We start from the raw sequence: 13127 nt of genomic DNA, 5'->3' as shown, positions 1-13127 counted from the left end.
GAAATTTGGAACTATTACAACGATCGTTTCGATTGCATTGACCCCTATGAACGCGGCTCTGTCCGAATAATTGGACTATAGAAGACTGCAAAATCATCAGTATTGAATATTGATAGGGAGCAACAAATTAACATATGCAACAAATAATTCAGGAGATCTGCTTTAAACTAAATGCTATGCAGTTACGATATGTTTAAAATGTAGTTAAAGTATCAATCTGATTTAATCTCTCAATGTAACTGTATTCGAATTCACGATTAATATGACTTTGCGAAATTAAAGTGTTAATGAATTGACCGCCTCCATTGAGTTTTCCATTATTAGTTTGGGTATCAATATTACAAAAGTAAGAAATAAGATTTTTGTTAGGATGTTTTTTATTACTGAGAACTCTAAAGATTTATATTTGAGTTTTCGAGACAGTTGGGCAGAAACAATTAAGTTACTTTAAGGTATCCTGGATGTTAACTTTCTTACATTCGTCACTACTGGTGCATACTTCTTTAAACACTAATAGTATTCTTAAATTTTTTCAATATATCCACAATATAGTATTTTACTTTTTTTAGCATGTGTTCATCTAAAATATATTGTTCTGAGGCCTAAATAAAGCGCTTATTCGCTTACTCGGCAAGGTTAGCTGCTATTTCACTAATAACTTTAACTATTTCTGATTTGTCTATACTTTTGTGACAAGAAATTCAATATACATATCGCCTAGTCTAAAATTCAATCTGTTAATTGGGTCTTGCTCTGCTAAACATTTTTGGAATATGTCTAGTATAAAGATATTGCTTTAATGACTGCTTGATTGTTTACAAATAACTTAATTGTGCACTTAGTTGCTTCTTCCAAACAAACAGGATCTAAAGTTGGGACTTCATAATGCTCTACTAAGCCCAGTTTAGCGCATAGATGCTGGCTCCATTTCTTACATCAGCCTTCATTTGCGATAATTGTTTGGATCCTTTTATGTCGATATCAAACTCCAAAAAATTAGAATTAAAAATGTATTTTTGAATAAAGTTTCTTTCGTGGTTTCTTTCACAGCTTGTCAGAATGTTCGTCGGTAAAGACAAAAAACCTTTTAAATTATCTTATTTCGACGGTATGAGTTTAGTCTGTATTCTTCTATCTTAGAGGTTCTTGCGAGAAATGTGAAAACAAAACGACGAAAAATCGCCAATTGAGGTATATTGAAGGTTATCTGATTATCTGTCACTTCAGCCAACCAGCCATTTCAATGTATTTAGATACATTTCTGGTGTCCCGAATAGAAATAATCTATGCTTATTTTTAATAAAAAACTGTTAAATTATTAAAGAAATTAAACAAAATGTCATTATTTAATAAAAACTTTTTTCAATTAAACGTTCGTTTTTTAAGTTTTAAGGTTCCATTTGTTCCATCTAGGTTCCATTTCATTTTGACCACAAAAAAAATTTCTTATGGCATATATTCTTATTGTGTATTATTGTTTTCGAATAATATGTAATAAAAAATTTAAAATAATTTTAAAAAATTTCTTAACACCTTTAATTTTGAATACAAATACTGAGTAAATACTGAGTGAGATATTCACCGACACAATATATCTGCTTGATTTTGAATTAATTTCTACACAAAACTTGATGTGAGATGGTCACTCTATTAAAAGCTTATTAGAATAATCTTTCACAAATTCAAATTCAGTCTTCAGTCTTCAGTGAGACCCCATCGAACACTGTTTAAATTCCGCGAGTTGCTGTAATGTTGCTTATCTGTCGTCTTAATAGAAAAGAAACAAGAATATAAAAAAATTAATAAATTTTTTTAAACTACAACAAAAAAAAAATTATAAAGGAATCAGAAAAAATTGTCAAATAGTTAATCATATTCAAACAAAAAAAACATCAGCAACAATCATTAACGATCGCGGTAATTAATAGTAAAGAGAATATACGTACAAATGTATAAGCGATTATAAATATGTGAATATTTGCTGGAAGTGTGTTTTATATGCACATATCATTTAGTTCTTAGAAATATTTTAAGTTCCAATAATTGCTATATTACCACTATAAAAATTGGTTTAATATTTACGGCTATTTTATCAATAATTTTCTTAATAGGCTGAGGTGAGTGTTTACATGATTTTAAACACAAATATACATTTTATAATCATTTTAATTTGAAAAAAAAAACTCATCTCTAAAAGATAATGTCGTGGTATGATCTCTTTATATTTTTCGATATACTGGTATATTCGAAATTTTATTTTAATAGACTAAAAACTTTATATCAGTATAGATTTTTTTATACACATATTTTAATTTATTATACCTATTATTTTAATGTTATAACATTTTGAAACTATTTCACTAAGTTTTCCCATCTCAAAATGCTGTCATACAGCAGGTGCTAAAGATCTGTTACACTATCTGTTAGATCTGTTAGTCTTTTGCTCCATTCACCATTCCATTCACTTTTCTCTACAGTGTCTAAGGTGTTGTGGACCTGCTTGCTTTAGAATGTAAGTAATTGCTAAAAATTATTTCGGATATATGCATCAAACAGATGGCACCGAAATTGTCTTGCACCGAGATTATCCAAAATCAAAAACACATGAACTTCGATATGAAGATAATAAAAAGAATACATGAAAATAAAGCACATAAAATATTTAGCCCCGGGCTTCATAATACTTCAAGCAACCATTGATCTCTCATCAGTTTTGTAATATATTATCACATTATAAGATATTATTACCGTACTCTTATTTCCATGAACTTCTTAAGGAAACATAAGGTATCCAATGCTATCATCCAACATTAGCTTTAAGCTTCTATTTGGTACCACCGTATCCAGTATGCCTGTTGCTAAAGCAGTAGGGGTGTGTGGTATATGTCGCTTACCCCATGAAGAGTTACATTGCGTTTTTCATATAAGATACAGCAAATACAACAAGATATTATTAATAATAATAATTTCGATATAAATCGTTAAGATTAATTTAAATTAGGAATAATCGTTATTATTAAAAGTTATTCATTCTATCACGAAATGAAATTTTTATAAAGTAAATTAACCTATTGACTGACAGATAAATTGAATAGCTGATTAATTAAGTAACTAATTAATTAATTAATTAATAGATAAAATCTTATGAAGCAATTGATTGAATTGTTGTTGATCAAAGAAAGTATAATGATATTCTATTTAAAGAAAACAAGCACTCGAATATGTTCTGTTTTTTAAAAGTTGTTTTAGATGTTTACATACCTACATACTATATATTATATTTTATATTCGTACGCATTCATTTACAGACAATCCAATTAATCATATAGTAATCAGATTTCATTACAACATAATTTAGAAATACGAAACTTACACTGCTGTGTGTTTTGTCTGTCTGGCTTAAGTTTTTCGAATATATTTTATATTTAACCAGGCGCCATTCTATATCAGTGTTTGTAATTTATGAGCCCCAAGCTGATATTAAAATAAAAATTTTGCAAATTATATATGTTTATTAATTAACATACTGACATATATAAAATAAGTATAAAGACACTCATGTATGCAAATCGTGTATATAAATAAATATGTTTTGAATTATTATTCTATGAAGATATGTGTTAGAAAATTAAGTAGGTAATGATCCATGACAATAGATTAACACCAACTTCGGGATTCGTCTTAAAATTATCAAACACATCCAGAATGAAACTAATTAATTATGTCTTGAAATAATAATTAAGTTATAAATATTTATTTTAATATTAATTAAATTAATAAAATTGCAATTATTTGCTGATTCAGGTGTTCTTCGAGAGTGTTTGTATAAATTAATCTTTTATTAATTGTTTTATGTAAATGAAATAATAAAGGGCAGTGTAAATAAAATATAGTATATAGTAATTTATGAAGATAAATTTGAACTTAATACTATTATTAACTAAGTAAAACAAGAATATTTTTGAGTTTTATAAAATTTTCGGTTTTAATATTTTTTGTGATTATTTTTAACATTAACGTATTTATAATATGAAGAGCTTGTGATCACAGCACTGACCTTTAATAAATTCACGAGTGTATGGAATAATTATATGTTATTGAATTTGCGGATTAAAAAACGAATTATTTCATTTACAAATTTAAAGCGAGCTATCAAGGGCTTAATGAACAAGTCAAATATTAAATCGATTTGCTAGTTCTATATCATTTTGGTACATCGTACCAATCATACTAACATACTTATGGAGTCAATGAAAACTTAAAGTTAAAAGCTTTTCCTATCTTTATAATGATATGTAAAATAACTCTTTGATTTATACCTATTTTCTCTCTGCTCTTCTAACTAACTTACCAAATTTAATTACCTGTTGAACGTATAAATGGATTTAAAATGAATGAATGCTTGAATCTGTGCGTATGCAAACGATATTGCAAAGAGCGAAAGAAATCTATCAAATGTCTTCAAGAAGCTAGACGAAAGCACTAAAAAAGTTAGTCTTAGAATAAATGAAAGTAAAACTAAATACCTCAAGTTAACGAGAGTGAACGGGAGTATGGGTACGCAACACAGCAATTGGGGAATACAATTTTGAGGTTGTAATTAACTTTACCTACCTTAGTTCACCTTAGTGAATATTAAGAATAATATTTGGACTTAATAAAATCAAGATTACTATTCTATGGAAAGTAAGTTACGAATGTACAAGACAATAATAAGACCGGTAGCTACATATGGCTTAGAGACATGGGCAATGACGAAGGCGGACGAAGAAGCTTTAAAAATTTTCGAAAGAAAAATAGTTCGCCAAATCTACGGGCCAATCCAAATTGATGCAGAAACTTTTCAAAGACGAACAAATAATGAAATTGAAGAACAACTAAGAAACGAAAATATAGTGAGATATGTTAAGTCGCAATGGTTACAATGGGCTGTTCATGTAAAAAGAATAGGGCCGGAGAGACAGCCGAGCAGAATATACCATACAACGCAAAGCCGATGACAACCAGGCACAGAGGTATGCCAAGAATAACATGGAATGAGAGCGTGTATGGTGATGCAAAAACGATTAGAATACTGAACTGAAAGAGAGTAGCAGAAGATTAGGAAAGGTGAACGCAAATCACACTGGACTGTATTGCCAAGTAAGAAGAAAAAGAATGCTTGAATCTAAAAATAGTTTTAGAGAGGTTTATATATAATGAACACAAGCAATTAAATTAGAAATCAAGTGATTAGTAATTTTAATAGTTTTATGAACTTTTTTGTCTAATCACAGAATACATTTAGAATAATATCCAATTATCCTACTAAATATTTTTACGAGTAGTTTGGAATGATTTACTGCTTCATAAACCAAAAACTATTATTTGAATGAAACATTTTTGAAATATTAAAGATATTTTGAATAAAGATTCTTTTGGGCGTAATTCGCTTTGATATCCTATATCTTGGTTAAAATTAGAAATGGAACCTATATTTTATATATCTTTTTTTTTTCTTAGAGCAAAGACTATCTCCTGAATTAATGTTATTTTAAAATATATTCGCAAGTATTAAAGGTAGCAAATGTCAAATTCGGTAAAGATAAATTTATTGTGTTTACCTTAATTTAATTTTATCTATTCAAAATTGTAAGATTAATTAAGAAAATATATATATCAAAAAATAAACAAATTTAACACTACAAAGTAAACATTATTAAATATTTCAATTAAGTTCAGCTTTAAACTAATTTAATTATTTTATTTTGAAATGAGACCCTTTTCAATGTTTGACTTTATTACTTTAGTAAATGATCTTGAGAATTTTTTTCAATATCATATATATGTATAACATAATATTTCACAACTCTCATATACCATATATATTGTCTCCCTTAAGGCTAATTCGACAAATACTCTCTAACGTAATCATAATATATTGTATACATATACTCCTTTGATAATGGCGCTTTCAATACCATATTTTTGGACTACTAATTATCAATCCTGAAATTTAATTATATATTTTTATTTAAATTTTTTAATTGCATTTCTAAATCAACAATAAATAAATATTAAATCATTGGCTTAACATAAGTTCCGTTTTTCGTCAAAATATTAACCGATTTAGATTGTCTAGTGTCTTCTACGTTTGCAATAATATAAGTGGCAATCTTACATTATAAGTATAGGACATGCTCTGTAGTCTACCTAAACGTAAACAGTTTTAAGCTTTTATTGAAACTGTATTATAGTTCTTTAATTCTTTATAGCTATAACATATCTATTTCTATTATAATATTTATTATAGATTTTTAATTCTATAATAAAGAATTATAAATCTATAAAATCTATAATCTAGACTATGAAGTTGCAAGCTATAAGTGTATTATTATGTTTTCTGAAGTAAAGAATATACAAAAACAATAAGTATAGCATATTCTTGCAAGTCTAGACGTATACATTTTCAAGCTGTGATCATATTACTAAATTTCACAGATTGTAGAAGTTACTTCATATATTGCAACTACTGAAATTTAGTTTTTATAATTTAGTTTTTATTACTATAATATATATATATATATATATATATATATATATTACATATACCTATATGATATGAGAGATATTTTTACATTTATTATAGAAAATATTAAAAGTCATAAAAATATATAAAATATTTATATAAAAACAAAGGTTCTTATTAAGACATTCACGGCTATTCATTTCTCTTTGAAGACTGTTTTGATTATATCATTCTAGATATTCTAGATTTTATACTATAGACTGATAATAAGTATTCATATTTTAGTTTAAATTTCACAGACATAATTTTTTTTCGCTAATTGCGAAGTATAAACCTATTACTTTTATATCTGATCGATAAACAATGTATAGTTCAAATGTAATTAGATTAAATACACAATTTTCTCTATTATCCAATATCTGAGATTTTACTATTTATATATTTTTGCTGTGAATTATACTGATATATAAAAATGCTTATATAAGCGGAATTTTGTACATTTCCCATACGATATTTTGCAAGAATAGATACACATTTAAATAATGTTTTCTTCATAATGAAGTAAAACTGCATGCTTCGTGGATATTATGGCATATGGAAATATATAAAGGTGCTTAAAAAGTATACACATACGGCTCCAACGATTTGTTTATATTCATACATATCTACATGAGATTGTTTATAGTCTTTTAAGTGTTCGTTTAAATTTGTCCGAATGTATGGGCAAACTTCTGTAAAGATTACATACAGTAGTATCTAAATAATTTAGACCTCTCATTACAATACTGTTAAATATTTTATTATTCCTGCAATATATATTGCACCAAATACGTTAGTGGAAATATTTAACGGTTGCAGATATGTTTAAAAATGATCGAAAATATGCTTTTGTAAAAAATTATTGATATTTTAATTTTTTTTAAATATTTTGATTACTCATTGAAATAGTGCCTGCATTCAAGATCCAGGTATAGTGTTTAGTCTACAAAAATAAAATCATTGGGGCAGCCAAAAGCCTTGAGGTGACTGAACTTTGTGGAACTGTGGATACTAATGCGGTTGCTCTTTGAGGATGTCCTTCATGATGAACATAATGTACAATTCTTACTTCGCTTAAACAAAATTATTTCAATGGAGACTATTACCACAGATAATTCGTATACAGATTAGTCTAACATCAACCACAAAATCGGTAATGATTTTGAAAGTTAATTAAGCATCTTTTCAGTTGTTTTTTTTTCAGTCAAAGTTAATCTTTATTTGAAAATTTGAAGTTGTGATTTGCTATTTGAGGATATTTGCTTTTTTTATATAACTTATTTTCAATATGAAAGATCCTTACAGTATAATTCTCTCATTACTTAAATGTATGTATGCTCTGAGTTATAGTACGACAATACGTTGTCGTAGAATGAACGGCGATTGAGCGGTCAAACTTCTAATTTGAGTGGACGTTTCTTTTGAAAGGCATTAAACATCTATATACGGTCATAAGTAACACAGCTTATGATTTGTAGTAATCACTGAACAATAATTAGATCGATATTAATATATGGTTATGGAAATGGGTTAGTGGAATTACTGTTATTTGAAAGGAAATTGTTCAGAAAAATTTTTGCAACCATATACAAAGGATGATACAACTATTGGAGTTTTAATGAAAAGTTAAAATTTATAATTGAGTAGTCCTTATGTTCATCGAAATTTCTCAAAGATTTCAGTCTAAAACTTTACAAGAAATGGTAAACACTCCATGGTATGTAACTAACATCCAAATCTATCGGGACCTTAGGATAATTCCAGTAAAAGATAAAGTAAAAAAGGTGACCAGGAAATACCATGAAAGAACACAAATTTATCTCAACTCTCTTGCTTTGAGTTTGATGTCCCTGAAAAGAAAAACGTTGCTTCAGATGTTAGAATAAAATCTTAATTAAAAAAAAAAGCTCTCCACAGGGACTTTAAATTAATAATAAATTGTAAAATGTCTTAACATCATTTGACAGAAAACATAGTAAATCTAAATTGAATAAAAAAAAATTTTTTTTTTTAATTCATAAATTGTATATTCATAGTTTATGATAAAAATAATTTTTTTTGAGAAATAAAAATTATGAATCCATTTTTTAAAGCAGTATCGCAAGGGCGTCTTCTGAAAGACATGAGTGCTGTCTTTTAAAACAAAATTATGTATTGCAAAAAGTATTCAGAATTAAGATTATTCAGAAGTAGTAGATAGTAAATATTAGAAACTATAGTCCATAATTCCATGCATAGTCCATAATAATGCATTTCTTATAACAAATCTTTTAGCTAAAGCACTATTAGCAGTGATACATTACCAAACAATATGTGCTCTATATAAAAGTATTTTATTCTAATTTTTCACTTCATTAGAATAAAATAAAGTATGGTAAATATATAAAATATTCACTAATATAAATCTAAAAATTAATACTATATTATTAATAAAGTTCTTAATAACTTGACTTACTTATAATTGATTAACATGTTCTCTAGCATTGTTAGGTCAGTAATTTACGTTTGAACTTTCATCCATAAACTAAAAGTATTGCAATAAGTTTAATAAATTGCTAGATTACTAAATAGTTTCTGATTACTGATTAGATTACTTTTTTTTATAGAAAACAGAATCTGGTTAATTGCAATAACGATTGAAATCTTAGGCGCCAGCAAAATCATTAAAATTTTTTTTAAAAACTGCAATCTGGAATTAAATTTGTTTATGTCAGTAATATAAAATTGAATAATTTAAACAAAAAAGGTTAACTTTTATATATCTTTATTTGCGAATAATGAAGATTTAACAATATTATTTGTTTCTTAGAAATAATGAATGATCCTACTGCAAAGTGTTAATATTTATATAAATAATACATATAAAAAAATATATAATATAATATATATAAAATATATAATACATTAATAATATATATAATACGATATCGTATATTATTAATATGATTATATTAATAATTAATAATATATTATATAATAATTAATAATATAATTTTGCTATAAACTTCATGATTAACATTATTTCTTTAAGAAATGTTTTCTTATTGCTCTAAATGTTCAACTCTGTGATTCAACGGAACAGATTTTTTTTTTTATCTTTTAAGGTTTATTGCTGGGATTTTGATAGTTAAACGGTTAAGAATCGGTAATTACGAACAGCATACGGACATTATACCAACCATCTATCTATATTTCCAATATTTACAAATATAAGCTATATGATCCTGGATTTTATCTGCATGGTTTTATTAAAAGTCAAGTGCAGCGTTATTTCACACGATGAGTACTAAAAAAAGTCGTAAATTTATTTGTCAATAAACAGACGAACAGAAATGTAGATAAATAGACACAAAACCGGATTGACGTACATTCCTTATTTCATTCATTATATTATGTTTATAAAAAGTATAGAAAAAGTTAAACAGTTTATATTGTCTCCTTCACTTCTTCACTACACACTTTTTGACAAAATTTATATGTCTGTATCACGTTCCGATAAAAGTAAATCAAACTCTCTTATTGAGATGTCCCGTAGAGATATCAGTCTTGTAGTAGATTTACTTACAGGTCATTGTTTTTTAGGTAACCATGCAATGAGACTAAATTTCTCTTTTAACCATATCTACCGCAGTTGTATAGAGGACGATGAAAGTGTCTCCAAGCTGCTTTATTTTTGTGTAGCATATGCGCGCCGCCCTCTTAAGATTTAAGGTTCTTTCTTTTGTGAGGATCTTGGCGAACTGCAAGACCTTCCTCTGAATAGCCTTATATGCTTTGCCAAAGCTTCTAAGTGGTTCTAAGTCATGAGTTTCTAATTATACGGTAACACAGGCCTTTAGGCCTAAGTGAATTCCTTGGAATCGCCGGTATAACCTAACCTAACCTAACCTAACCTATATATCTAATAGGTAAAAAATAGTGTTGAAGGTAAATAGTTACGCCTAAGTCTGTGTATTAGCTAGACTTTGGTAAAATTTGTTGTCAGACTAAATTCAAAGATACGTAGTAAGTATTTATAGTCAAGCATAAAAGTCTTGCCAAGGTGTAACCAGTGTAGACGTCCAAGAAGGCAATTTAAATAAAAGTTATTAAATGTAAGCCTAGAAACAATATCATATATCATGTACTATACCGTTTTTGTAATAAATACTAATATCATGTTAAAATGAGTTCGTAATATGTCTTGTACATATACCTAAATGTATCATTATTGAAAGTATTACTGAAATTTTTATGTACGCTTGTTGTATTAATCGAGACACTACTGTACAAAGTAGTCACATATATGGTTGATATTTTGTATTTGGCGTCACACTGTCTGGCTCGAAGTTTCAGTACTTGTTTAGGGATTTCTTGTGTTCGGTGTTCGAGTATGTGTTTTGTGTTAGTGTTTGCTTTTACCTTTTATCTTAATTCGTCGTGCGCTCTTAATCGAGAACGTAGCGATCGGTTTAAAGTGGATTGATTTACGGCCCGACGGTATGTCTGGCATTACAACTGCACAGATATTATTACGTTTTGATTTAACTTACCTTTCAATTTGGACGTACACATATGTGCAGCACTAGACCAGCCGGGAAAGAGTTCATCATTGCATACATATGTATATAGTCAGCTATACGCAGCTATAGGACTGACTGCGTTTATGCGGCATATGTACATATGTACAATTAGAGTTTCAACGCAGATAGTGTGAATAGTATAACCTTTTTCTTATCTTGTGTTATGCATTTGTATGTTTTGGATCATTTAATTATATTACATATACTCCTCATACCTCCACTGTGTATTCTCACAGCGTCAACTGTCCATCTTCACGCTATGGGATATTGTTAATATTGTTGTTGTTAATGATTTTGTTTTTGTTTGTTAACAATACCAAGTCAAATTGTTCATTGTGTGTGCCTGTGAGTTTAACTGCAACCACTTCAAAATACAAAGTAAAATTAATTTTATGATTTTTTTTTCTTATTTTGTATTTTGTATTTATTATTTATTTCTTTTTGTTTTTAAGGTACTTTGTGTCAGTCCACTCCGGTGCTGTTCGCTTGGACGACAGCCAACTGGCATATACTGTTATGTATGTCTGTTTGGATGTACATATTCACTGGCATACAGTGAAACGTGTAGCCGTACGTATAGTACCTTCGTGCGTCTGTCCGATCTTTCAATATACAATATTAAGCGATCTGCCTATAGGTGCTTTGGTAGGTTCTTGCAGTTCGTCGTCTGTATTGGTTTGAACGATAAGATACGAAAGAGACACGGCAGACAGAGTGGCGACATGTCTGCCCATGCACGTCTGTTTGTTGTAGTTGTTGTAGTTGTTGCTGTTGCTGTTGTTGGAATTGTCTTGTGAGGCTTTAATGTATTGCATTTTGGTTATTACAGGTATATGTAGTGCTGCTACGGCATATTGTAACCAACAGATAGCCGATTCGGTTGCTGCTACTTTAAGCCACTCAAGCCAGCAAGCCAGCGTTTCGTATAAAATTATCTGGTCTCAGTTCGATTGAATACTTTGTATCGTTAGGTGCGTTTTCGCGTAAATTTCGTAACGACGAGCTTAAAGAAGTACTAATATTATAAATTAAATATATATATTAAATATTGTGAAAATAGTGATAAACTAAAAGTATTTGGAAATTTTTATATCAAAGGTTGGTGAAACATAATAGAAACTTCTTGGAACTATTGAATTTGTATTGGAGAACCTTTCCTATACAACTATTAATAATAATGTTATGTAATATTTGAAAGACATCATATATCAGTGCAAAAGTAAAGTTCACAGTTGCAGTCAAATTACCAACAAAAATAATAATTGTAATTAAAGATCCTTTTTCACATAAAAATCTCCTTTTGAGTTAGGTTCTGGAAAAGTTATCTTTTATTGTGTCAGACTTCTAAAATAAAATTTAATTTGTAAATAATAAACACAAATATCGTCTTTAAATCTCTTCTTAAAAATAGGTTCTACACAGATTGGAGTAGCAAGTAGCCGTATATTGAAAAATTGTTCTGGTTGTTTGTTAGAGATGGTTTGATGACGCTTGTGAAACTATGTTTAATAATAAAAATCAATATATATCTCTTATATGTTGTATAATATATGACATACTAAACTTTGCAAATTGACCGCATTCTATTAAGAAAAATTCAGTACTTTAATTAAGATACCACGTAAAGATATTAGTCGATTAGAGAACCATACTAGAAAATTTAATTTTCCTTGTAATCATTCCTGTCGCAGTTATAGAGCGGATAATCAAAGGGCCTCACATCTACTTTATTTTTGGTACATGCGCGGCGCCGTTATTATTTTAGGAACTTCCTTTATTAAGGATCTTGGTCAACTGCAGGACCTCCTACTAAAACGCGTTTTAAGCTTTACCAAAAGTTCTAAGTGATTTTTAAACTTCTGCGTTTCTAATACAGTAATACAATGGTCAATATACCTTAGTTAATTCTTTGGGTCGCCGGTGTAATCTGAACTAATCTAAATTAAATTTTTACTCAATCATTATGGCTAAAATGTGTGTTACAAAGTGTTTATAAGCACTTTTAAAGATAAAATTGT

Source organism: Teleopsis dalmanni, chromosome 2, assembly GCF_002237135.1.
Source record: "Teleopsis dalmanni isolate 2A chromosome 2, ASM223713v2, whole genome shotgun sequence".
Classification (NCBI taxonomy): Eukaryota; Metazoa; Arthropoda; class Insecta; order Diptera; family Diopsidae; genus Teleopsis; species Teleopsis dalmanni.
Note: the sequence above shows the minus strand (reverse complement) of the source record.